This window comes from Bombyx mori, chromosome 25 (genome assembly GCF_030269925.1).
Source record: "Bombyx mori chromosome 25, ASM3026992v2".
NCBI lineage: Eukaryota > Metazoa > Arthropoda > Insecta > Lepidoptera > Bombycidae > Bombyx > Bombyx mori.
Window position 1 is genome coordinate 11697586 of NC_085131.1, and position 27243 is coordinate 11724828.

Here is a 27243-nt window from a genome sequence, read left to right on the forward strand (position 1 = left end):
CCTATATCTGTCTGTCCCTATGTATGCTTAAATCTTTAAAACTACGCAACGGATTTTGATGCTGTTTTTTTGTAATAGATAGAGTGAATGAAGAGGAAGGTTTATATGTATAATAACATCCATTAAATAGTGGATAAATAAATAATAAATTACAGTTTCGGAAGCGAAGCAAGGGCGGGTTGCTAATAGTATTATAAAGTGTAGATAATGTAGTATATGACAAGTCAATTACGTGAATATTGAGCATCGTTTGCTTAATTTTCAGGGTATTTACCCTGAGGGAAATCACTCACTTCGCTCGTCTAATGAAGCCAGCGTATATTGAATTTCGTCGTATCGAAGCTACCGTAAACAGTGCACACTTTAAATAAAGTTTTGACGCTGTTCGAAATAATAAAAATACATAATAATATGTCGTGGATAACGACTTTAGTAATATGAAGACATTGTTTTGATTATTATTTTAAATGATAAAATGTTGTTTTGATAAATATCACAAAAATGTAGGGTAGACGCCGTAACGCCAGAGTGTAAAATGGCGGTACGTGGACAGAGTCGTCTCAGGCAGTCAGTCAGTCTATCTGTCAGTCTGTTAGTATGTCAGTCCGTTTCAGACAGGTCATTTTTTTTTTTTTTTTTTTTTTTTTTTTTTTTTTTTTTTTTTTTTTTTTTTTTTTTTTTTTTTTTTTTTTTTTTTTTATTGCCTTTGTAGGCAGACCGGCATACGGCCCACCTGATGGTGAGTGGTCACCGTCGCCCATGGACTTCAGCAATGCCAGGGGCAGAGCCAAGCCGCTGCCTACCGTCTATTAGTATGTCAGTCAGTCTCAGGCAGTCAGTCAGTCTGTCAGTCGGTCAGTTGAAACGAAACTGTCGGTTTACCCTGTCATTGTGAAAATTATGTGTTGGGAGTTTTAATAATTATTATTCTAAAGGTTTTATTGACTTTTATTGCAATAAACTAAGTTCAACCGAATACGAATGATGACGGAAACTGCCGCTCAGCCATTCCAGGCGCCGTCACATATTTAAACTCTATTTGTGTTCGAGCTCGTAGCCCACCTGGTGTTAAGTGACTATTGGAGCCCGGGTACAAAATTGTAACCGGACCTTCTAACCGAAATTTTTTTTAAATTTTTTTATTGCACACATGGGTGGACGTGCTCACAGTGCATCTGGTGTTATATCCTATGGCTAGCGGAGCCCATAGACAAAGTAAATGCCACCACCCACCTTGAGATATGAGTTCTAAGGTCACGGCAAAATAGGCAGTGTGATGATACCTATCTGTGCGGACTCACAAGAGGTCCTACCAGCAGTAATTACGCAAATTATAATTTTGCGGGTTTTGATTTTTATTACACGATGTTATTCCTTCACCGTGGAAGTCAATCGTGAAAATTTGTGAAGTATGTATTTCTTTAGAAAAATTGGTAGCCGCCTGTGGGATTCGAACACCGGTGCATCGCAACATACAAATACAAATACGACTTCAATAAGTTATCATCAGAAATTCTGTAAGTCGTATTGGGTTCGACAGTATTGAACCAGCAATTTCTTAATCGCAACCATGACTAAATCACAATTTTTATATTCAAAAATTTTATTAATAAAACTCGTTTATTTATGATTTAATAAAAAAAGCCGTTTCATACACAAATCTTTTACATTCGACACGCTAGAATTATAGAATACTAGCGACCCGCCCTCGCTTCGCTTCGGAAACATTAAAACACACATGAAACCAAAAAAAAAAAAAAAATAAAAATTTAAAAAAGTAGCCTATGTTCATCAGGGACAATGTCGGCTTCTAATGGAAAAAGAATTTTTCAAATCGGTCCAGTAGTTTCGGAGCCTATTCGAAACAAACAAACAAACAAATCTTTCCTCTTTATAATATTATTAGTATTAGTATTAGTATATTAGTATTAGTATAGATATAGATAAATGAAGGCGATTTGCGAATTCTCAACGTCAAAAACTAACACGAGAAACGCCAAAATCGTCCTTACTGTGCTGCTCCAGGCTGCTCCGTTGAAAGTATTTTTTTCTTTTCCAACGAAAATAAAATAACAGACCTTATGTCGCTCGAGGGATGAAATATCGGGAATCGATTAATTTCACCACTGAGCTCATTTGTACGACCGCGGAGTAATATCTATTCACAGCCGAAGTAATTTGTTCTGTAATAGACCGGAGATAAACGGAGCATGTTATATTGTAATTTCGCTTGTGGCTCCCTAAACACTCTTACGTATTATTCAATTTATTTGTTACGTTTTCGTTGAGTTAAGAAACGCCTTAATATATGTATATTGTTTTTTATTGCTTAGGTGGGTGGACGAGCTCACAACCCACCTGGCGTTAAGTGGTTACTGGAGCCCATAGACATCTACAATGTAACTGCGCCATCCACCTTGAGATATAAGTTCTAAGTTTTCAGTATAGTTAAAACGGCTGCCCCACCCTTCAAACCGAAGCGCATTACTGCTACACGGCAGAAATAGGCAGGGTGGAGGTTACCTACCCGCGTGGACTCACAAATAACCCTACCACCACTAAAATGTAGTTGTGTATTCTTTACCGATGATCAGCATATGATAAGTCTACAACCAAATCATAGAATAGTTTTAAACGGCGGCAGAGACCATATTAATCAAACATGGCCTCGTTTTTTTGCCCTTGTAAGCAAACCAACCAACTGACGTCAGTAACACTAGGGGTACTGCTAAGCCACTGCCTACGTTTCTACACATTCTTCAAAATAATGGACTTTTTGCATATTATTGTGAACTCATTACCCAATATTTTTAGTAAGCAAATAAATTAAATGATCACTCTACAATAACATTAATGTAATTAAACTAACAATGTAAGTCCCTGAATTTCCTTAATGATATCAAATTGGACTTCACAAAGGAAATTGATTGACTTCTGATTGACTTTTACCTTTTGGGCTTGATAATCTCGAACATTGGACATTAATTTATTGTCGACAGATCGTTTGGTTGTGAATCGATCTGACAGCTTCTAGGTAAATTAATTGTTTAATTAATGTTAATAACGTGTTTACAAATAATTTGTTTAAGACCAATTATTCTATTGAAATAGATACGTACTTAACAACAATTCACGATTGACTTCCACGATGAAAGTATAACATCGTGTTATAATAAATAATAGTTTAAAAAACTAAAAAAATAGAGTTTTACAGAAAATCCGACTAAAAATAGAAATTAAATTTTAATAAATTTGAATTAAAAATAAAATAATAAAAATAAATAATAAAAATTTGAATTTTTTTTTCTTAACATTAAATTCGGTCCTTACCGACGACAATTACTAAGGAATAACTATGCCAAATTTCGAGTTGATTCGTCGTTTTGAAGGGGGTCAAAATCGTGTTCAAAGATTCCGTTACAAACTAACGTACATACGTCTGAAACTAATAAAAGCGTATTAAAAACCAAACCCGCCAAATTATAATTTGTGTAATGATTGGTAGTAGGACGTGTTGTGAGTTCGCAGCGGTAGGTACCACCACCAGACCTATTTCTGCCGTTAAGCAGTAATGCGTTTCGATCTGAAGGGTGGGGCAGCCCTTGTACTGTAAAAACTGAGACCTTAAAACTCATCTCAATGTGGGTGGCGGTATTCACTTTGTAGATATCTATGGGCTCCGGTAACCACTAAACACCAGGTGGTTAGCAGACCCTTGAGCCTTGCCCTTGACCCATCTAAACAATAAAAAAAAGATGTGTGGTGTGGAACACCAGATATTGTTAATGTAACAAGAAAGCCATGCCCAAGAATGGCGGGCAATCTGCGGAAACAGAATCGGGGAGGGACTTTGCCAAGTCGAAAACAGACAGTGTTGTGCGAGAAAATTAACAAAGTTTAACAAGTTTCATTGAAAAAATACAACTGTGTTCCAAAAAAATTATAAAAACCGCGGTTAAACTAAGTTTCAATGTGTTTTTTTTTCACAATCCGATTCGTTATTCCAAACAGTTAATGTATCAAGATAGTTTGCGGTAATGATTTTGTGTTTACTGTGAACTTTGAAATGAAATACAAGGAAATTACTCCATAGAGCGCTTTGTCGTTCAGGACAAAGAAGAAGGCACCAGACCGCGTGAAAGAGTGCCCATGCGATGGAGAGACCAGATCAAGTCGACAGTTGGCGGCTGCTTGCATAAGTGTACCAGGCTCACCACTAACCGGGAAGATTGGCGATTACTCGTGAGGCGCATAACATCTGCCCACAGCAATGATGCTGGATGACGACCACGACCGCTCTGACAAGAGTGATACGGCATACGTATGAACTTTGGTAACTGTTTGAAAATTGAGACGCTGCACGATCATCAGACTCGGTGCCATACGGCCATACACTAGAAACAATGGGGGAATCTCACATTAACGATCCCCCCAGGTCTTTGTCACTCCCATAGTAATAATCTCCCCACGTCATTGCCCTTCTGGTTACTGCAGTCCTGGGAGCCTCCTTTTTCCTTCATCTACCATGAATAGATAGACGGGGCTGCGAAAATATTGTATAATTTAGCCTTGCCTAGCACTATTAATAATGTAGGTCAAGGCATAGAGGACCACAAGAAGAATGTTCGCGTGACCTATCTACCATATGACTCGAACTACAAGTCTCTCCATCGACTTTTGTTTCCAAACAATATGCCCAAGTATTTAAGGGTTCGTAAATGCACACGTAAAAACTACATAATATTAAGTAAACATAACTATATAATATTAAGTAAACATACTAATTATATTAAGTAAGTGATAAAAACTGTATTAAAAATTATACTAAAATCAAATAATTATTTAAAAAAAACACACACCTACATAGGCTTAAGTTATGTAAATTTACTGGAAATTAAAAGGCTTTATTATTATTTTCATATGTTTCCCCTTTCTCAGTTCAGTCTGTCGACAGAACCGGTAGTACTGTATAAACGGGCTTTTGGCCAAGTAATACACATTAGCTATGAGTTAATAATTATGCTAGTTTTTATTGCGTGTAATAAGTTTGGTTTTCTTCAAGCTGCAAGAACTTTCTTGCTATTCTGCATGTATTTAGGATAGCTGCCTTTTGAAGAGATTATTATTATTCTTATATTGTGTTTCTCGAAATACTTAAGATATTTCGGTATAATGAAGATCACGGGCCTATGCCAAGTGAGCTTCATTTTCTACTTGGAGAATATTTAAGTCTTCCTGCATGAATTGACGGACTATACGGCATGTGTTTAATATTGCGGCTTTTTGCATGGTCATGTACGCGTTTTCTGCTATGTCTAATATTTTTAAAGATTGGAGTAGGTGTTTAGGTATAACGCCTGTACTGGATAGCACCAGTGGGACAATGTAGACTTTGTTCATTTTCCAGATTCTTAAAATTTCTTCCTTTAATTCTGTATATTTATTTACTTTTTCAGCTATTGATTTTTGTATATTATTGGTGTTAGGAACTGCTATGTCTATTAAATGCACTACTTTATTTATTTTATCAATTAGAGTTATATCTGGCCTATTATTGTGTATAGTTTTGTCAGTTAGTATGGCTCTGTCGAAGTACATCTTGTGCGTGGCGCCCTCCAGCACAGGTTTTGGGGCGTATTGGTAATATGGTTTCAGTGTGCTTTCTAATAATTTATATTTCAGAGCTAACCTTTGGTGAACTATGTGAGCTACCTGATTGTGCCTATGTGTGTAATCGGTTTGTGTGAGTGTCGGACAAGCACTTGTTATATGTTGGATGGTTTCGGAATGACGATTACATTTTCTGCATTTATCATTTTTTAAATTAGGGTCTTTGATTATAAATTTTCTATAATTTTTTGTATTTATTACTTGATCCTGGATCGCGACCATAAAACCCTCAGTTTCTGGGAATAAATATCCTAATTTAAGCCATTTGTTTGAAGCTTCTGTATCAATGTGATTTTGTTCTAGATCTTTTGCTGATTTATATTTTATGTATTTTTGTTTCAGATTTAGTGGTGTATATTTATCGTCTAATTCTTCAATAGCTTTGTATATAGTACTAGTATCAGATTTTTTATTAAAGAACTCGCGCAGATTTTTTAACTGATTTTGCCATAGTATTTTTAAATCTATCAGTCCTCTTCCACCTTTCTCTCTTTTTACTGTCATTCGCTCTATTGCTGCTTTTGGGTGTAGGTATGTTTTGTTAAAGTAGTTCTGGTTTTTATTTCTAAACGATTTATGTCGGTTTCTGTCCATTTAAAAATGCCAAAGGAATACGTCAGAACCGGTATAGCGTATGTGTTTATAGCTTTAATTAGATTCTTAGAATGTAATTGTGTTTTACATAATTTATTTAATCTGTGTGAGTATTCGGTGGTTAAATTTTGTTTAATTTTTATATGATTAATGTTGTTTGATTGCTGAAAGCCAAGATATTTATATGTTTCGTTAGGATCCATTACTGCAAAATTGTTAATATTTATTGATTTACTAGTTGAAGGTTGAATTTTACCCTTTGTTATATGAATGATTTTGCATTTATCTAATCCGAATGTCATTTTAATGTGTTCACTGAATTGCGATGTTAAATTTAATAGGTTTTTGAGGTCTTTTTTCGATTTGGCAAACAATTTGATATCATCCATATACATTAAGTGGGTGATTGCTGTATTGGAGGTTAATTTGTATCCGTTATCAGTGTTATTGAGAGTATTAGACAATGGATTGAGGGCTAAACAGAACCATAACGGGCTAAGGCTGTCTCCCTGAAAGATGCCATTCCTAATAGGAATCTCATCTGTGCTTACCGAATTGGTCAGATTGGAAACGTGAAGAGTAGTTCTCCAGTCAAGCATGGCACTCCTCAAGAAGTCAACAATAAGCGGATTAATTTTGTAGATCTTTAGGACTTGTAACAACCAAGAGTGAGGCACACTGTCAAAGGCTTTTTTATAATCTATATAGGCTACATGTATATTTCGTTTTTTGTTACTGGCATGCTTAAGAACTGTTGTGTCTATTACAAGTTGTTCTTTGCATCCTTGATGATTTTTCCTGCATCCTTTCTGCTCTTCTGATAGAATGTTGTGGTACTCTAAATGGCTATTGATTCTATCGGCTATACATGATGTAATGAGTTTATATATAGTATTATTATTATTATTATTATTATAAATGCACACGAGGACAACCTTATTTTGAAATTAAACTCTTCAAGGATGGAAACGGACATACGAAATCCACAGTCCAGTTGTCTATGTCCTAGGCTTGCCCTTATGCGCATTAACCACTAACATACAACAAACATACATACCTTGATATAATTACAGGCTGCGTTAGTAAATTATGTATACATATTTACTAAAAAAAATTAACATTTCCTTTATTTTTGTTGCAGGTACTAAAAAAGAAAGATAATTTTCTTTAACGCTTGTAATCAACCGGTACCTCCGAATCTGGAATTAGCAGGTTCTTTGTAAGTACCATTACTTTTTTGGTTTATTAACTTCTGTATTATGTTATCAATGCTACCTTCTCAGGCAAATGCGTTTGACTATGGTTTATGGGACATCAATAATGCTAGGATTCTAACCAAATGGTTAACTCTTGCTGTGATGTTGTTTGGAAGCCCACTTTGAATGATGGCTGTGCTAGAGGAAATAATGGGCCATCGCAATCAATTCCTCAAAAACTCTCTTAGAAGATAAATAATGTTTCTCCAAATCAAAATGTTAAAATTCGTGGGGATTATCAACGATCCAAATGACATTCCTTCTTCAAATTATCGTCAAAATGAAGTAGCTGACATTTAGAAGCGCTGATTACTGATATTATACTGATAATTGATCAAATAAGTTTAATATCTACTCAAGAACATCGAAGCTATACGCACTTTTAATTCTTTTTTTTTTTTTAAACCATTTTTAAATGATACGCAGCCACATACGCCTCCACACCGTTGTCAAAGTGTTTGTTTTTTCTTGCAGTTTTCTTATCTCATTGCGTGACTAACGTATCTAGTAACACAGTAACGTATCTATTACGCGGCTTAAAATAAATCAGAACCAATGTTTTTTCCTCATTTTCTGTTAATGGTTTCCTTCCATTGCCGATTCTTACAACATATTCTAAGTCACTTACTTACTCTAATAACATTTAGATACACTAATAAGTCTTACGAAGGGAAGTGTTATTATTAACAGACTTCAAAAAAGTTTGTTACCTCATAACTTTTGACTGGGTGAATCGATTTTGATGATTCTTTTTTTTATTAGAAAGCTGACGCTTTCCATGTAGTCCCATTTCAATTTACTCCAGTTCTGATACTGGTATCCAATAGAAAACCATATAAGTTTTAAATTTGCATTAAGTACGTGCGCGACAAATAGATGAATAACTAAATGTCACACCAACCGATTTCGATGGTTACCTGTTGTTTTTAGTGTATATTAATTTGTTTTGGAATATCTTTTTTTTCTAGTTCCATTTCAATTTAGTCCAGTTCTGATAATGATATCCATGAGAAAACCATATAAGTTTTAAATTTGCATTAAGTACGTGCGCGACAAATAGACGAATAACTTAATAACTCAATATCACGCCAACCGATTTCGATGATTATTGTTTTTAGTGTATATGAATTTGTTTTGGAATATCTTTTTTTTTCTATTTTAAGTCGGTTTTTGTTAGAGCATGTCTATTTACAATTATTTGACTTAATGTGTTAACTTCCTCGCGGCTCACTCGGAGTTAAGCATTGATGCCAACACACATCACAAAGCAAATACCACATCCCCTTGAGCCAATTTTTTTTTTTTTTTTTTTTTTTTTTATATCGACTTATCACACCCTCCAAATCAGAACGTATAACTGCTTACCAACACAAATACAGGTTGCACGTTAGTATCTACCCGTCCGGACTTCACAAGCTAAGTGTATTGTACCAGTAATTTATAAATTTCGTAGGCTTTGCGTGCGAATTTGGAAGTCGTCGTGGCCTAACGGATAAGACGTCCGATGCATTCGTGTTGAGCGATGCACCGGTGTTCGAATCCCGCAGGCGGGTAGCAATTTTTCTAATGAAATACGTACTCAACAAATGTTCACGATTGATTACCACGGTGAAGGAATAACATCGTGTAATAAAAATGAAACCCGCAAAATTATAATTTGCGTAATTACTGGTGGTAGGACCTCTTGTGAGTCCGTGCGGGAGGGTACCACCACCCTGCCTATTCCTGCCGTGAAGCAGTAATGCGTTTCGGTTTGAAGGGTGGGGCAGCCATTGTTACTATACTTGAGACCTTAGAACTTATATCTCAAGGTGGGTGGCGCATTTACGTTGTGGATGTCTATGGGCTCCAGTGACCACTTGACACCAGGTGGGCTGTGAGCTCGTCCACCCATCTAAGCAATAAAAATAAAAAGAACACACTTTAAACACCTTTTCCTAATCAAAATTTATACACGCTTACAAGATTTAAGTCCCGTATAATCGCATCATTCGATTTACATCTGAAACATTATCCTTATAGGAATACAGTATGACGGGGCAAATCAACTTCTTTATTTAGTAAAATCTTAATCAACAGTTCAAATACAATGGGTGTGTTCCCGAACTCATGAGATCCTCCTAGGTTCGAGCCTAAGATTTGGCAAGTATTAATTTTCTTTTTTTTATTGCGTTGACGGTGGACGAGCTCACGTTCCACCTGGTCTTATGTGGTTACTGGAGCCCATAGACATCTACAACGTAAATGCCGGCACCCACCTTGAGATATGAGTTCTAAGGACTCAGTATAGTAACAGCGGCTGCCCCACCCTTCGAACCGAAACGCATTACTGCTTCACGGCAGAAACAGGCAGGATGGTGGTACCTACCCGCGCGGACTCACAAGAGGTCCCACCACCGTAATTACGTAAATTATAATTTTGCGGGTTTGATTTTTATTACACGATGTTATTCCTTCACCGTGGAAGTCAATCATGAACATTTGTTACGTACGTATTTCATTAGAAAAATTGGTACCCGCTTGGGATCCGAACACAGGTGCATCGCTCAACACGAATGCACCGGACGTCTTATCCTTTAGGCCACAACGACTTCTTTCTGAAAGTCTTGCACGTAATTCGTACAGGGGTATTCTGTGTCATGACCGATCGGGACTATTTATGCCATAAAGGAGGTTTACCATCCATTACTGAAATTAAAATTACAAATAAATATTAGGTGTTTCTTAAGGCTTTTAAAGTCAACGAATATCGCAATCATCACTGGAATATAAAACGTTCAAAGGATATTAAAATAAATATACATTTCGGATAAAAGATAATCATAACATTATACAACCACTCATGCAAAGCAATAAACGTTAGGATGGAAACTGGCCGACATTCTTGCGAATGTTGTAGTCATATTACAAATTTATTCTCAGAATTTGCAAATTAACCAGCTGCCAAACTACTTGTATAGTGACGCGCGAATAATCTCTGCACCTTAGGTATTAATATTTACATTTGACTCTAGCATTTATGACAATCATTTTTGAACCTAACCACTATATATAAATATGTACATAATCTCTATGAAACCACATTCGTATATTACCTGGTGGTGAGTGGTTACCGTCGCCCATGGACTCCAGCAATGCCAGGAGCTGAGCCAAGCCGCTGCCAGCTGTTAAATACTCTCCGCAAGCCTCGTTTGAAGAAGGACATGTCATAGCGCTCGGGAAACACCGTGGAGGGGAGCTCATTCCCAAGCCGGATGGTACGTGGCAAAAAAAACTGGAAAAGCACTGTGGATGAACGCAGTGGCTCCAGGTAGTATCTATGTACGGTGAAGAGCGGTGTAATAATAAAAACGAGATGATGGGATCATTTCAAGCAATTCCTCAGAGCACTCCCAACAGAACATATGGTACAAAATACAGAGGGAGCCGAAGTCCCTCCGCAGACCCAGAGGTTCTAAATGATCCGTGAGTAATTACACCGTGCTGCCCATACAAACAACTTATAAATAAAATATTATGTGCCGCTTCCCGAATTCTCCCTATCCGAGCTGTATACGACGACTGACCTATTTCTCAGAGTTGGAACTTACTTAAATATAAAAATGAAACAAGGACGTGGACAGAAATAACCAAAAGACTGAGATCGGCCAATGACAATGGCAACGAGCAGGGTTTGTAAAATAGATGTCTGCTAGATCCAAAAATTATTTGATTGGTAAGCGCACCTCTAAAGGTACAATATGAGCAAACTCCCCTCCAAGGTGAACCTACATTTCAGTAAAGGTCGCAAGAATAGGTACTGGGTAAGAGAAACATATAATGCCCAGTCCAAAGACCAAAAAAGATAAAAAGAGACAAACAGAGGAATTTTTATTTTTAGTATTTAAACTACACATTTAAATTGAGGATATTACTTCAATGGAAAAATGATTTGAAAAGAGTCGTTGGTATTTGAGGAAGCTGGGTTCGTATCTCCGTATCTTTTGTCAAAAAAGCCCATAGAACCAATCTCGAAGGAATTCGTGTAACAGCCCGAAATTCCATCAAATGTTAACTCTGCAATTCGTCAGATTTTTCCATTCAAACGTAACATTACAACGGCAAATGTAATTTTCCTTATTCATAAACTGGTCTTTGCACACGAGAAATACTTGTACGGTACTTATATCTATCGCATATTATTTTTCGTGGACCACCCCGCCGTGTCCGTACCTAATTTCAGAACACGATATGAAAGTACTTCACGGGAGAACCAAGCGTCGCTTTTTTTAAAAAGGGAAACGAGAAATTTTCAGTTCCGAATTTGTGCCTTCCGGTTCGCGAGTTTGATGAATCCCTCGAGTGTTGAGAGAATTAAAGTCGATAAGGAGCTAAGTGGGTTAACAGCTTGTTTATTTACTAAAATTTCTATGAACCATAATCCACCTGAACTGTAAAGTTTTTAAATTTAATTTCAAGGACTACATGTCATGAACAAACCTCATTCTAAATCGACACAGCAAAGAAGAATAGTTTTGGAAGTACACTGTATTGAACCTTCGACGAAGATGTTTTTTTTTTTGGTATTTTACATATACAGATCCATGTTCTAAGGTTTTGACGTGATAAGGTCTTATAAATCGATAAAAAAATGTCAGGTTCTGCCTAAGCCTGCAAGCGAGAGCGCGGAACAAGCGAGAGGCACAATCGGCTCAACTTTTAGCTAATCGAAAAAGTTGTAATTTTCAGTGAACTCCTTCTCCTACAAAATAATGATAATTCAGTAATCATCAATGTTTCCTTATGACGTTATCACGTAAAACTATCGTCCGTAAACCGTCCAAAAATAATCTTCCATCGAGCGGGCGATATTGCCCGGTAGACCGACGACCCGAATACTTTTTTTATACCTATGCTGATAGCCTTAAGAGGCTATTTCAGCTTCACCCTAACATGTAGGTGAGCTCACGGGGCTCAAACTGGAAGTGTTGCTAACACTGGCCCTAGGAAGAGCTGTGCTTCGCAGAATCTACCACCGGATCGGAAACGCGACCCACTAAGAAGATCCGACGAGAAACTCAGTGGGCTGTGTCTATGGGTTAATTCGCTCGTCAAGCCCTTCGTCGCAAGCGAATGGTTCGACAAGGACGGTGACGGGTGCTTGTGGTACCTAAAAGAACCGTTAATGGATCGGGAGGATGCGTAATGACGTGTTTTGGGCGTCGTCGACTATTTGTCATTCGGTCTACAGGATAGGGTATGTAATTCCCAGCAGCCACGACAAGAGTGTTGTTCGGAACTTATCTTGAAAAAGTCGTAAGCGAGATTCAGGCATCTGCCGAATATCTTGTGTTCTATGATGGCTACCCACCACATCGGAATGGCGTATGCTTTTTGTGAGACTGGCAAATTAGGAGTGGAATTCGTGGACCACGTAAAGCGCAAACAAAGAGACACTCCTTCACCAAAATAAGAAAGAAACTCGGTGATTACACAAACGCAAAAATCGAGACTGTCAAAAATAAAATAATATTTGAGAAGGAACCTGTTAGAGAGATGATACATTCATATTTGGTGGAATTTGTAAATTTATCCGTTAATGTATGAATGAATGAATCAGGGGCTATTAAGACTGGTTTTCGATATTGGTCAGGTTACACATAATAACACGAGTCGAATTTGTAACAGAAACGAATGCGGAGAAAAAATAAACGTAGCAAAAAAACAAACGGCTTTGAACAACAAGTTTCGCACGTTAGTGGCCTGAACCACACCACGACTCGACCACACAATTTCTAAGTATAAAATATTTATAACTATACAATATTTTTGACTCTAATTTGTACAGTTCAATTCGCCTCTGTTTTTTTGGGCAGGCAGGTTGGATTTGAGTTAATTTTAAGCTGAGGAGACAGAAGTCGGAAAAGGGTAGGTAGCGCTGGTTCATTCAAACTAACTTCATCATCCATCTGGATGTCGAACTGCTCTCAATGAGCTTCGACGGTACCACAAGTTCTCCGGAATACTTCGCAGGTTCATAACCAGCTTGCCAAGAGCAAGCACCCGGAACCCAGTTGCTATCTATCACAAAGAAAGCGCGCAGGACAATGACCGAAGAAACATTTATTGAGATAACCCCAAATTTGTGACCTAAAAGAAGGAGACGAAAAAAGATATTATTACTAGCTTTTCAGTTTTACCTATGAAAGTGATCACCAAAAGTGCATGGCTAGTAGTAGTACAGTACAAAAACCCATAATTATCACAATTTTTTGGCTCTAATAGCTATATGATACTTAGTATTTATTGACAAAGGGAAGAACTTCGACGAAGCGGCTGAACTTGCTCGGTAGACCGACGGCCCAAATGTTATGTTCTGAACTTGTATATACAATATGTACATATGTGAAATTATCTTTAAAATGTCCTTAACGCATTCAAGCATATGTCAAATATAGATACCGCTACGTATGATCTATATATTAATACGTGAAGCAAAAACTTTGTACCCCTTTTGACGAAAATTGCGCGGACGGAGGAGTATGAAATTTCCCAAACTTACAGAGAATATAGAGAAGGAGTGCAGAATGCTAATGTCTTTTTTAAATTATGAATAAAAATACATTAAATCAATAAATAAAACATTACACACACTACCATGTATTTGACACACTCACACACTCATATATACTCTTTTATTATTGTTTAGTCTGTGGTCAAATTGAGAATAGATTAATATTGTTTGTCTTTAATATTATTCATAGATAAGTTTCATACTTCAGTGATATTATTTATCTAAAGTGTAGCCTTGGCGATATTTGATTATAGAAGTAAAGTTTTTGACATTAGAACCATAATAATATTCAATCTTATAATTATATTAATAATTATAGTCGAATATCGACTTCTGGGGGACCACTAGTAATTATAATTAACCCACTGAACTTCTCGCTGAGTCTTCTCTGTGGGTCTCGATTCCAGTCCGGTAGTAGATTGAGCGAAGCACCGCTCTTGCTAGGATCAGTGTTATCAATTCTCTCAGATTCAGCCCAGGAGCTCACCTACCGGTCCGTGAGTATTTAGAATAGGGCCTTAGGCTGCCAAGGATTACGAAGGGGTAAAAACTAGACCTACTAGACTACATACTACAACTTTAGAAAGTCTACAAAAATAGCATTGAACATTTATTTACTCGTTCTAATTTTGATAATACAAATAAAAAAAATTCACCACACCTTACAAATCAAATATATTCGGTTTCTAAAGAAATACAAAACTTTAAAATAATGCTCCTTGTAGCATAAAGGAGCGGCTTTCCTACAGAATATACAACTTGACACGGCTCATTAGAATCTTTATTAACTTGCAGTATAGTTGTCATTGCGAGCTTTCGCTCATAAATATTACTTATTTACTGCATGTAAGTTAATACGATGTCTTTTCTTCTGATAATGAAGTTGTGGATGAATAGCATCACGAACTATTCTTGCTTCTTCTAATAACAAAGCACGTTCGATTTTTAAGGGCATGAAACTATGATATTCTCCTGTGTTATGGACGTCAGAAAAAAAATGTATTTCGTAGGAGATTCAACAATGCACAATCAAAATTCTAATACTAATAATACAAAAGTTAATCAAAGAAAAACCTAAAAACTATATCTGCTTCCTCTAAAAACAGTTTGAGCTCGTCCACCCATCTAAGCAATAAAAAAAAAAAAAAACAGCACGTTCAATATTTAAGAGTATGAAGCTGTAACATAATCATATGCTAATGTTAATGGAACTACAGGAGATGCATCAGCTTTCAAATAAATAAAATCATCAAAACCGATTCACCTGGAAAAAAAATCTAAAGTCTAAGAGAGAGAGAGAAAAAATCTGAGAATTCAGAGCCTTCAACTTTTTTTTGTTTGTTTTGAAGAAAGGGAAAGGCATACTACGTTGGTTACAACCACATTTAATTATTGTTAAGTTGATTGCACAAATTTATATTACGCTCAGGAATGTATTCTTCGTCTTTATTAAAACTAAAGTACATTTTGACTTTTTGAAGCAAATTAGGCTTTCAATATCTTCGAGAAAGGTCTTATAGAATCGTAACAAAAAGAGGATAATAATAATGACTTATTTCATTAAAGAATATAGCATCAAAGAAAACGCTTTTATCTTGAAATTCGAGAAGTGAATCAATCAGGCCCTCTTTCATTTGTTTCAAATTACATTCAGACACAATTGGATATTCCGGAGATTTTACTGTATTTTGTGCCTCATAATTCGTGACTTTTTGTTAGGTTACGATAAATCTATATAATATTTCTGATTCTGGCGGTACATAACATGAGTGAATCGTGTCTTACAGTTCACAAATGCAGGTCTTGTTTTTTTTTCTAAAAAAGTATATTCAAGCCTTGATAAGACTTCGAGATCAAAGTCTCATGTTTTTATTATAGCGGATGTCCTATCAATTAAATTAATGGGAATACAACAAAATGGAAAGCAGTCGACGTCGCCCCAAACACGTCATTTCGGATCCTCCCGATGCACTAACGGTGCTTTTAGGTACCTCAAGCACCGGTCATCGTTCTCGTCGAACCCGTCGCTTGCCACGAAGGGCTCGACGAGTAAGTTAACCGTCAAACACAGCCCACTGAGTTTCTCGCCGGATCTTCTCAGTGGGTCGCGTTTCCGATCCGATGGTAGATTCTGCGAAGAACGGCTCTTACGAGGGTTCATGTTAGCAACGTCGCCAGGTTTGAGCCCCGTGAGCTCATCTACTAGTTAAGGTTACGCTAAAATAGCCTCTCAAGGCTCTCAGCTAGGTAGGGAAAAAAAGGGAATACATGGCTGCTACGCGGCAGATATAGGATGGTGTCGTCTGCTCGCGTTGAATTACAGCACTGCTACGCGGCAGATATAGGATGGTGTCGTCTGCTCGCGTTGAATTACAGCACAATCTATTTTAGATCTTAGAACTCATATCTCATGGTGGGTAGCGGCATTTACGTTGTAGATGTCTGGGGCTTCGATAACCACTTAACGCCAGGCGGATCGGGAGCTGGTCCACCCATCTAAGCAATAAAAAATAAAAATAAAATATTTTCTATACTAATATATTAATATTATAAAGCTGAGGAGTTGGTTTGTTTGAACGCGCTAATCTCAGGAACTACTACTGGTCCGATTTGAAAAATTCTTTCAGTATTAGATAGCCCATTTATTGAGGAAGGCTATGTAACATTATGGTAATACCAATACAAGTAGAGTACCAATAAAGAATGTTTCACAATCGGGGTGTTATGACATCCTTAACATTCTATAATAAAAAAAAATTTCACTTTCTACGTAAATGAAGTGGGGGTAAAATTTAGCGTTATGCCAAAGTAACTATTCCACGCGGACGGAGTCGCGGGCAAAAGCTAGTCATATATATAATATGATATAATAATTATTCTATCAGCCCACAAACCTCCACTGCTGGACAGAGGTCTCGCCCAACCCTCATCACAAAGATCAGTCCTGCGCTGCTTGCATCCATCGGATTCCCGCGAACCTCAATAGGTCGTCAGTCCATCTTGTGGGAAGCCTACCCACGCTACGACTTCCGGTAGGCGGTACAAGAACAAAAACACACTCAATCTTCACTAATTATGCAAATTTATAAATCGTGCGGACTTGAAGACGAAAATGCCCACGATACATTAGCAGATTGTCCATTTTCCTTTGCCATAAATAGGCCGAGCTAATGAGTTTTTCTCGACTTTTCCACGTTCGAGATCAAAACAGCTATTTTTAATACGCTTTTATTAGCTTCACACGTATGTTAGTGTGTAACGGAATCTTGAACATGATTTTGAACCCCTTCAAAACGTCGGATTAACTCGAAATTTGGCATACTCATTAAGGACCGATGACAATTCAATATTTTAAACAGTTTGATCCGTTATTCTTAATAGGATAATCAGGATTAGCTATTATTTGTTTTCCTGAGACCTCGGAGTGTCTGCGTCAAGACCAAGAAGGGAAACTACCAGACGCGCCGATCAACTATTTCTCGGATAAGTTACCGACTAATTCAGAAGAAATTTTTGAAAAATTGAAATAAAAATTGAAATAAAAGCCTTTTTTTGGAGTTTACTCCTTTAGAATCGATTTACATATATAGGCCCGGGGTATGAAAATTATGGGGACCAAAATCGTACTAGCATGTCACACGAAATGCGTTATGCGCCTGATTGGCTCCTGATTGCGTGATGCGTGCGCGCGCCAATCAAAATCGTACTAGCATGTCACACGAAATGCGTTATGCGCCTGATTGGCTCCTGATTGCGTGATGCGTGCGCGCGCCAATCAGGAGCCAACGCGCGGCCGCGTTATTGCAGGTGGCGCCGGGCTGCTGCGCCGGCAGTCCGCCACAAAGCCTCGTACTGATCGCGCGTTTCTCTCATTATTGTATTTTCATATATTTGTTAGTCGTTTGTTTTGTGTCTCGTTAATTTGTTAATAATCTGTAGTGTATCGTGTTGTCGTAATATAGAACTATTTCTCGTATTGTTTCGTTTAATTTTTTATATCCAGTAAACTCCAGTCGTGCGTCGGAGCGGACACACACACTTTTTTACTATTATTTATTATATAACAACACGTGCGACCAGTGAAGGAATAATACCATGTAAAACTAGACCAATAAATTTATTTGCGTGTTTACTGGTGACACGACATTCCACGTTAGATCCGGACGGTTTTTTTTAGGTTCTTAGCTCGCTTCTGCGATAAGTATCAAGTATGGAATTTACGATTTACGTATAAAAATAGTGTAAATAAATATATTTTTCACTTTCACAACAATCCAAAATTGTTTTTTTTTAATTCTTTAAACGTATAAAAACAATGTGAATTTGAAAATCCAGTACCGTAATAAAAAAAACTTTTTTTTTATTTTAATTTTTTTTATTTTGTTTTTGTTTAGATTGTTGGACGAGCTCACGGCCCACAAGGTGTTAAGTGAATACCGGAGCCCACAGACATCTACAAGGTTAATGCCACCACACACCCTGAGATATGAGATGTCTCATTTTTTGAAGTACAACGACTGCCTCAACATTCGAATCGAAACGCATTACTGCTTCGCGGCAGAAACAGGCAGGGTGTTGGTATCCGGGGGTACCGGGGCGGACTCACAAGAAGTCCTACCACCAGCAAAACGAGTGATGAAATCTACACAACGTAAATAAATACAATAGCTATTTGCTTAAAACTACATCCAAAATTAATTCGTAAACGGTACTATTATCTACGTAACCAATGATATTTTATATGTAAAAAGAAATTATGGCGTGATTGTTAGTAAATATTTATTTATTTATAAATAAAATCATTGTACGTAACGGTAACTTTATCGTGAAACAAACAATCTGATATTTTCGTTTGTAATATAAGCAAAGGGTAGCGTTCGTTCTCTGACCGAAATTCGACCTTATTCTTTGACGCCTCAAGATTTCGATACACTTGATGCTTTAGTTTTCCTTTCTTACATTTTTTCTTGTAATGGAAATAAACAACTGTTTACAAATGCTTATTTTGTTACATGAACACTAAAGTTCATCAATAGCTACCAAACAAAGACTGAAAGAAAATTTGAAAATTGGTTGGCATTGATTTTATTTATTTATTTATTCAGCGGACTTAACGCCTGAGGCATTCTCTACCGTAGACAGTCCTGTGGTAGGTGCATTCCTTTTTGATTGTATGACCGAATTAAATCGATTTCAAACACCAAATGACTATGAACTGTGAACTATGAGAAGGCAAACACATCCAGACTTCAATAATATTTATCTCCTCATAAAAACATACTTAAACTTAAAATTGCCTTAAAATTACATACAGTGAAATTATGTAACACACCAAGTAACAGACAGACTTTTCCACATTTTCCAAAGTTCCGTTATTAATATCGAGGATAATTAGAACCATTGCCTACTGAAATAGTTTAATAATGGTAATTTAAATGCTAATGTATAATAAGGTTGTACTAAAAACTGAGACTCGGAGCTCAAGTTTCAAAGTGTGTGCGGGCATTTGAGACGGTCTATGCGCTCAGATACCCGATTAATACCAGATGGACCGAGAAATTGTCCACCCATCTAAGCGATAAAAAAATAAAAACAACCGAATGCTGGCCTCTGGTGTATGTGCGTTAAGTCATCTATACTATAATAATATTATAAAGAGGAAAGATTTGTTTGTTTGTTTGTTTCGAATAGGCTCCGAAACTATTGGACCGATTTGAAAAATTCTTTTTCCATTAGAAGCCGACATTGTCCCTGATGAACATAGGCTACTTTTTTTAATTTTTTTTTATTTTATTTTTTTGGTTTCATGTGTGTTTTAATGTTTCCGAAGCGAAGCGAGGGCGGGTCGCTAGTAATAAAATAAACCCATAGATACAACCCACTGAGTTTCTCGCCGGATCTCCGCAGTGGGTCGCGTTTCCGATCCGGTGGTAGATTCTGTGAAGTACTGCTCTTACTAGGGCCAGTGTTAGCAACACTCCCGGTTTGAGCCCCGTGAGCTCACCTACTCGTCCGGTTAGGCTGACATAGCCTCTCAATCTATCAGCTTAGTTAGGGGAAAAAGGGGGAAACGATCCAACATAAACAAGATTTTATTTAATGCACAACAATTGATTTTGATGATATTTCACATTTTATAGAACCGAAGCCGATCGTGGTAGTTATCGTCTTGTTTTCGTCACAATTGACTGATCTGAGCGATATTCTATGTCAATTAAAACTGTTTATTTACCCAGTCCAATGAATAGCAAACTGTTTTCCGCGTGGATTCGAACGACAACAACGCTGTCTATATATATTTTTTATCGATAACTCTATTGCCCATCGCTTTTATATTTAAATACTGACACTATCGTGCTTTTGATGTCGATAAAAAGCTACTGCGTGAATTTTTTGTCGAAGCATATTCCGGGGATTTTGTACGCACGTTTTTCTAAAATTCACGTATTATTTTAAGCTCAAAGCTGCTTTAATTTGATCGACTCGGTGGTGTAGTAGGGTCGTAGGTTCGATTCCCGCATCCAGAAAACTTTCATGTGATGAACAGGTTTGTTTGCTCTTCGTCCGGGTGTTTATTATCTAATCTATACTAATATATAAATCTACAGTGCTTTTTACGGATGTTCTGTTATAGCTACTGAACCCTGCATCCGATTAACTTGAAACTTGGTATCCATGTAGAAAATATATTTACATAATGAATAGGCTAACATTTATATGAGTGTTGGACTCCCTACGCCAATTGCGGGGGCGATAATGATGCGAATCTTTGTGGGGGTGAGAAATAATAATGTTAATTTTAAATGGCTAGCGAAGCGGACGGCTATAGCTAGCTATCTATATAAATTTAACGTATATAAGTATGAATGTCAGTCTCTGGTAATCATAACACAGAGAATCCGAATTGAGGACCGGGTATCCATGTGTGATTTGTTCGCAGTTATTAATTAAGTTGTAAACTAATTTTTACTAAACTAGGTAACGTTAGAGTTGGTAAGGCGCTTTGTCCAACCGTAGCATCACTGCCTATTTGTGCCAGCCATTGTAGCCGTTGTATAAAACGGAGACTTAGAACTCATTTCTCAAGGTGTATGGCAATATTTACTTTCTTGTTAACAACGAACTCCGACACAAACCTCGTTTGGAGAATAACATTATTTTTTTTATTGCTTAGATGGGTGAACGAGCTCACAGCCCACCTGGTTTTAAGTGGTTACTGGAGCCCATAGACATCTACAACGTAAATGCGCAACCCACCTTGAGATATAAGTTCTAAGGTCTCAGGACATGTCATAGCGCTCGGGAAACACCGTGGACGGGAGCTCATTCCAAAGCCGGATGGTACGTCGCAAAAAAGATCTCTGGAAACGTACTGTGAAAGAGTAGCACGTTCTCTCTTGCGCCCCGCAGCCAGCTTCTCCAATATGTTGCACACGCAGCAGTCGTAGTCGTAGCCTTTACGATATTGCAAATGACTTTCTGCCGCCAAGTATTTAATAACTATTTTTTTGTATGTCAAAATACTTGCTCGAAGTCCCGTCTAGATAAATGATATTAAAATATACAAAAAACAACACGAGCAAGCTTCCTCTCATGAAAATATTGCAAACTTTGATGAAATGAATTGTACTACTGACCTAACCTTTAATGCATATGAATTACAAAGTAGCTTCACCCTTACCCACCTTTAATACCTCACAAATTTTGAACAGAACCATTACATAATAACAAACAGAGCAGTTACATTTTATCTGTATGGCAACACAGCAATGGCATAAAGCAAAATTGTTTACGATAGGTCCGCTGGCCTTGCTCCGGTGCGACCTCTAACGTTAACTTAAATAAATAATTTTGTTCTCTTCAACACGAAATATTGCTTAGCATTTCGCTTTTATAACGTACACAACTACATTCATTTGGGAGTAATAACAAAAATTACATAGCACCTCTTATTATTTTATATTGGCGCGCAAAAGTACCTACGCCATTTTGAATTTTGATTACCGTAATTTAAAGGTTATTATTATTTTACTTAAATAGATAAGCGGATTGGTGAAGATTTAGACTTTGCTTTTATATATTTTGATAAATGAAATGTTAATTTAACACCCGTTGTATGGTATTGGATTGTTTACGAACATATAAACTCGATGCAATATTCGCAAATATATAAAAAAAGAACTCAATTGATGACGTGAAGTAATATAGCCATCGAAAATTATTATACAACATTATTTAGTTTCTATTATTCAATGAATGAATACTCCTCACGTGGGGTTGGCCAACCGCCTCGACCAAACACTAGCCCTAGCAAAGGCAGTGCTTCACTGAATCTACTACCGGATCGGAAACGCGACCCTCTGAGAAGATCCGGCGAGAAACTCAGCGGGCTGTGTCTATGGGCTAGTTCACAGGCCAAACTCTTCGTCGGAGTCGATGAGTTCAACGAGGACGGTGAGCGGTACTTGAAGAGCCTAAAAGTACCGAGAGTGGATCCGGGGGATCTGTTTTGTGCGACGGCGGCTTTGCTTTGCCCCGTCGCTTTGGTCGGATATGTAATTAGCGGTGGCCACGATAAGAGGGTTATCGTGCAGCGCTGCTTTTTAAAAGTAGCGTTCTGACACTTTATCTATATGAGTAGATGTCAACTCAAATCGCATTATCACGTGTCAATGTCACATCATTGGTAGGTATTCGCACAGTTTTTTTACATTATTATATTCTTAAACATATATTGTATTGCAGATTATTGAAACACAATCGTTCTTATTGTAATCGTAGTCATTGCCATGCATTTTTTTACAAAGGTCGACCACTTTTTAAATCAACAGCAACAACAACAACACAGACATGATTAGGCTGCGTTGAGCGCTTTTGGCTCATCGAGGACATGCAAGGAATAGTTAAAGGGTCAAAAAAATAATAATCTAATATTAAAAAATAAATAAATAATAATTTCATATTTAAAAAAAAAAGACATGCCCGCTGAGTTTCTTGCCAATTCTTCTCAGGACGGAGGCTAGTTTTTGTGAATTAGCGGTAGTTCTTTTGACGTTCAACAAGTATGTAGGTACTTTCAGTTATGTTGAATACAATTTTTTTGATTTGATTTGATTTGAACTGTAACAAGCCTTGTGTTGGCGAAAAAGTATACGAGTATTAATTTATTACTGCGCATATATACTTATCGTTGAATAGAGTTTTGTCTATACATAATTGTGCTCACGGCTTATTAGGTTTTAATTGGTCACCTCTGACATGAGTTTTAAGTCTCCCTTATAATGTAGACGGGCTGCCCCACCCTTCAAAACGGAGTCCAAGAAATAGGCAGCAAAGTACATACTCAGACGGGCTTACATACAATAATTACGCTAATTTACAAATTCTGCGGGCTTGATATAAATTACGCAATGCTATTGATCATCGAAGTTTTTTTTTTTTTTATTGCATAGATGGGTGGACGATCTCATGGTGTTAAGTGGTTACTGGAGCCGACAGACATCTACAACGCAAATGCGCCACCCACCCACAGGTCTCAGTATAGCTACAACGGTTGCCCCACCCTTCAAACCGAAACGCATTACTGCTTAACGCAGAAATAGGCAGGGCGGTGGTACCTACCCGCGCGGACTCACAAGAGGTCATACCACCAGTAATTACGCAAATTACAATTTTGCGATTTTGCAGGTTTGATTTTTATTACACGATGTTATTTATTCCTTCACCGTGGAAGTCAATCGTGAACTTTTTTTAAGTACGTATTTCATTAGAAATATTATTATTCCCGCCTGCGGGATTCGAACGCTGTTGCATCGCTAGATACGAATGCACCGGACGTCTTATCCTTTAGGCCAGCCACGACGACGACAAAACCATTTAATATATATTATAAATCACTACACTGTCAGTCAATTGACTTGCCCAATTTTAGCCGTCCCATTTCATAGACCATTCATTTTAATTGACAAACTTGATGAAACTTACCTTAAAGCGCGCCACGTAAATCCCTCGGTCAAACAAACATTGAACTTAACCAAAACACAAGTTTAATATAAAAGTTAAGTTTAGTTTCTGGTACAGTGTAACCCATGTCAGAGGTTACGGAACTAAATTATTTAAACATCTAAATGTGGTTCAGACAACTACTAATTAACGAAGGACAACCTCGATTCGTCGTCCTAACAGTTCCATTGACGTTTGTACGAAAAATTTTAATTAGTGACCCAGATCAAGAGTACATTTTGATGGGCTTGTTTGTATTGGAGAATAGAACAATAGTTTGGCCATTGCTTCAATTCATTAAAAAAAAAACTTACATATGAATAATGATTTTCTCGCGAAGCAATCATTTTTTTTTTTATTGCTAGATGAGTGGACGAGCTCACAGCCCATCTGGTGCTAAGTGGTTACTGGAGCCCATAGACATTTACGACGTAAATGCGCCACCCACCTTGAGATATAAGTTCTAAGGTTTCAAGTATAGTTACAACGGCTGCTCCACCCTTCAAACCGAAACGCATTACTGCTTCACGGCAGAAATAGGCAGGGCGGTGGTACCTTTTTTTTTTTTTTTTTAACGCTGGGGAATCCAATTACGGATACCCGGTCGAGGGGGGTAACGGACCGGGTTATGTCGGACTCCGGCGCCTCCTGAGAGGAAGAAGGGGAGAAGAGAAGGACCGAGGTCCTTCACCTCCCCCAATTTCTCACAGGAGACTACGCCTTGAAAAAGGCGCGCGAAGCACTTGCCCCGCAGAACGACTACCGACTAAACCCCATCGAGCTCCACCACACCGACTACACGAAACTTACGGTACCGCGATGCGCGCCCTACCCGTGCGGACTCACAAGATGTTCCTGTTTTAATTGATTGTGGGGCTACAGTTTAGATCAGCATCTAAGATTTTATCGATAACTTTCTTGATCTTCATAGAAAGTCATCGTCCTTCTTCTCAGTTCAAACTCGGTCCTGTCACCTTGACAAACGTCAAGTTTGAATAATCATTACTTTTGCTACCATCAGAATGTTTTTATTTTTTATAAGCTACGTTAAAATTTCAAGTCCGTGAAAGCACTACGTGACGTCACATAAATTAGACAGTTACTAATTTATAATTGAGGAAAATGTCGAGTTACGTCAAACAGGCAAGACTTTTTACAACTATCAAATGGCGATGTCCTTGTATTCTGTTGAGTTGTGTCGAGGTCATTGGACCTCTTGTCTTGAGGTGCTTGGCTTCGGTTACTTGTATAACTAGGCTGTGACCACGAGATCTCACATGCTTAACAATTTCTTCTTTAGCGGTTTTGCTTAATTCATCGTTAAGGTATTGGTGAACACATGTTAAGTGGGAAATGATTTTCAAAAATCCTTTGTTACACTCCACCTTTTTTTTATTGCTTGGATGGGTGAACGAGCTCACAGCCCACCTGTAACGAGTTACCGGAGCCCATAGACATCTACGACGTAAATGTACCACCCACCCTTCAAACCGAAACGCATTACTGCTTCGCGGCAGAAATAGGCCGGGTTGTGGTACCTACCCGCGCGGACTCACAAGAGGTCCTCTACCACCAGTAATTACGCAAATTACAATTTTGCGATTTTGCGGGATTGATTTTTATAACACGATGTCATTTATTCCTTCACCGTGGAAGTCAATCGTGAACTTTTGTTAAGTACGTATTGCACCAGTTACAGTTACAAATCAAATCAATTCAAATCAAAAAAGTTTTATTCAACATAAATGAAAGTACATACTTGTTGAACGTCAAAGGAACTACCGCCAATTCACAAGAATTAGCCTCCGTCCTGAGAAGAATTGGCAAGAAACTCAGCGAGCATGTCTTTTTCTTTTTTTTTGAAATATTAATTTTTTTTTTTTTTTAAATATTAGTTTTTTTTAATATTCATTTTTACAATAAGTAATTATAACATAACAATTATTACAATATTGAAATGCCTGGAGCGTGCAACTCATTCCCACTTTGTGAAATCTTCTAGTTACAGTGGGCCTGATATCGATTTCATAGATTTAAGATCAACTATTGCTAAATCCACGGTCCTATTTATTGGTCAAAAGAACGTCTCAATGGTATCTCTGAATGCCGCGACACTGTGCTGGTGGGAAACCAATGACAGAAGCCGGGCTGTTATCGATCAATAACGTTTGTTAAGTCTCCTCAAAGTCCTGGGGAGCTTTGAAAAGTTCTGTCTCCCTCGGGAACCAAAACGATGTTTCTTTAATTCGGCTAATGTCCTGGTGACGTAACTCAGTGAAATCCTCCGCATTAAGACGCCTAGCGAGAATTTATTCTTTAGATATTATTTTTGAAAAATATGAAAATTGTATTTACAATCTGTCTCTCTGTTAAAAAACATAAGTATTTAAGATCTGAATCTACTTTTCTCGTGTTTTTTTTCCTCCTACCTATGCTGATAGTTTTGAGAGGTTTTTTTTTTTATTGCTTAGATGTGTGGACGAGTTCACAGCCCACCAGGTGTTAAGTGGTTACTGGAGCCTATAGACATCTACAGCGTAAATGCGCCACACACCTTGAGATATATAAGTTCTAAGATCTCAGTATAGTTACAACTGCTGCCCCACCCTTCAAACCGAAACGCATTATTGCTTCACGGCAGAAATAGGCGGGGCGTTGGTACCTACCCGTGCGGACTCACAAGAGGTCCTACCACCAGTTACAGTTACCTATAGTTACAGTGGGCCTGATATCGATTTCATAGATCTATGATCAACGAATCAAAATTATATCAGCTTCGCCCTAACATGTACATGAGTTCACGGGGCTCAAACCGGAGTGGGGCTAACACTGACCGTAGCAAGAGCAGTGCTTCGCAGAATCTACCACCGCGACCCACTGAGAAGATCCGGCGAGAAACTCAGTGGACTGTGTCTATGGGCTAATTTGCTCGTCGAACCCGTCGCTTGCGACGACGGGACGGTGACCGGTGCGTGTGGTACCTAAAAGCACCGTTAATGGATCAGGAGGATCCGTAATGACGTGTTTTGGGCGACGTCGACTGTTTACCATTCGGTCTACAGGATCGGATATGTAGCTTCTAGCTGCCACGACAAGAGAGTTCTCATGTCGTGCCGCCTTCTCAAAGTGGCGCAATGATGCCGATTGTATATACTTATTCTCGTGCTA

At 37.8% G+C, this 27243-nt stretch overlaps 1 protein-coding gene across 4 annotated transcripts in view; it reads left to right on the forward strand.

Annotated features, from left to right (window-relative positions):
- The window catches only part of LOC101742301 (hemicentin-1), a 166132-nt gene that overhangs the window by 68960 nt on the left and 69929 nt on the right, over positions 1-27243 (forward strand). For 3 of the 4 annotated variants that reach the window (XR_009976694.1, XM_012691255.4, XM_012691256.4), the window contains exon 2: positions 7406-7483. The exons of the other annotated variant lie outside the window; for it this stretch is intronic. The gene's annotated coding sequence lies outside the window, so the exon portion shown is untranslated. The remainder of the gene's footprint in view (positions 1-7405; positions 7484-27243) is intronic. 4 annotated transcript variants of the gene reach the window in all.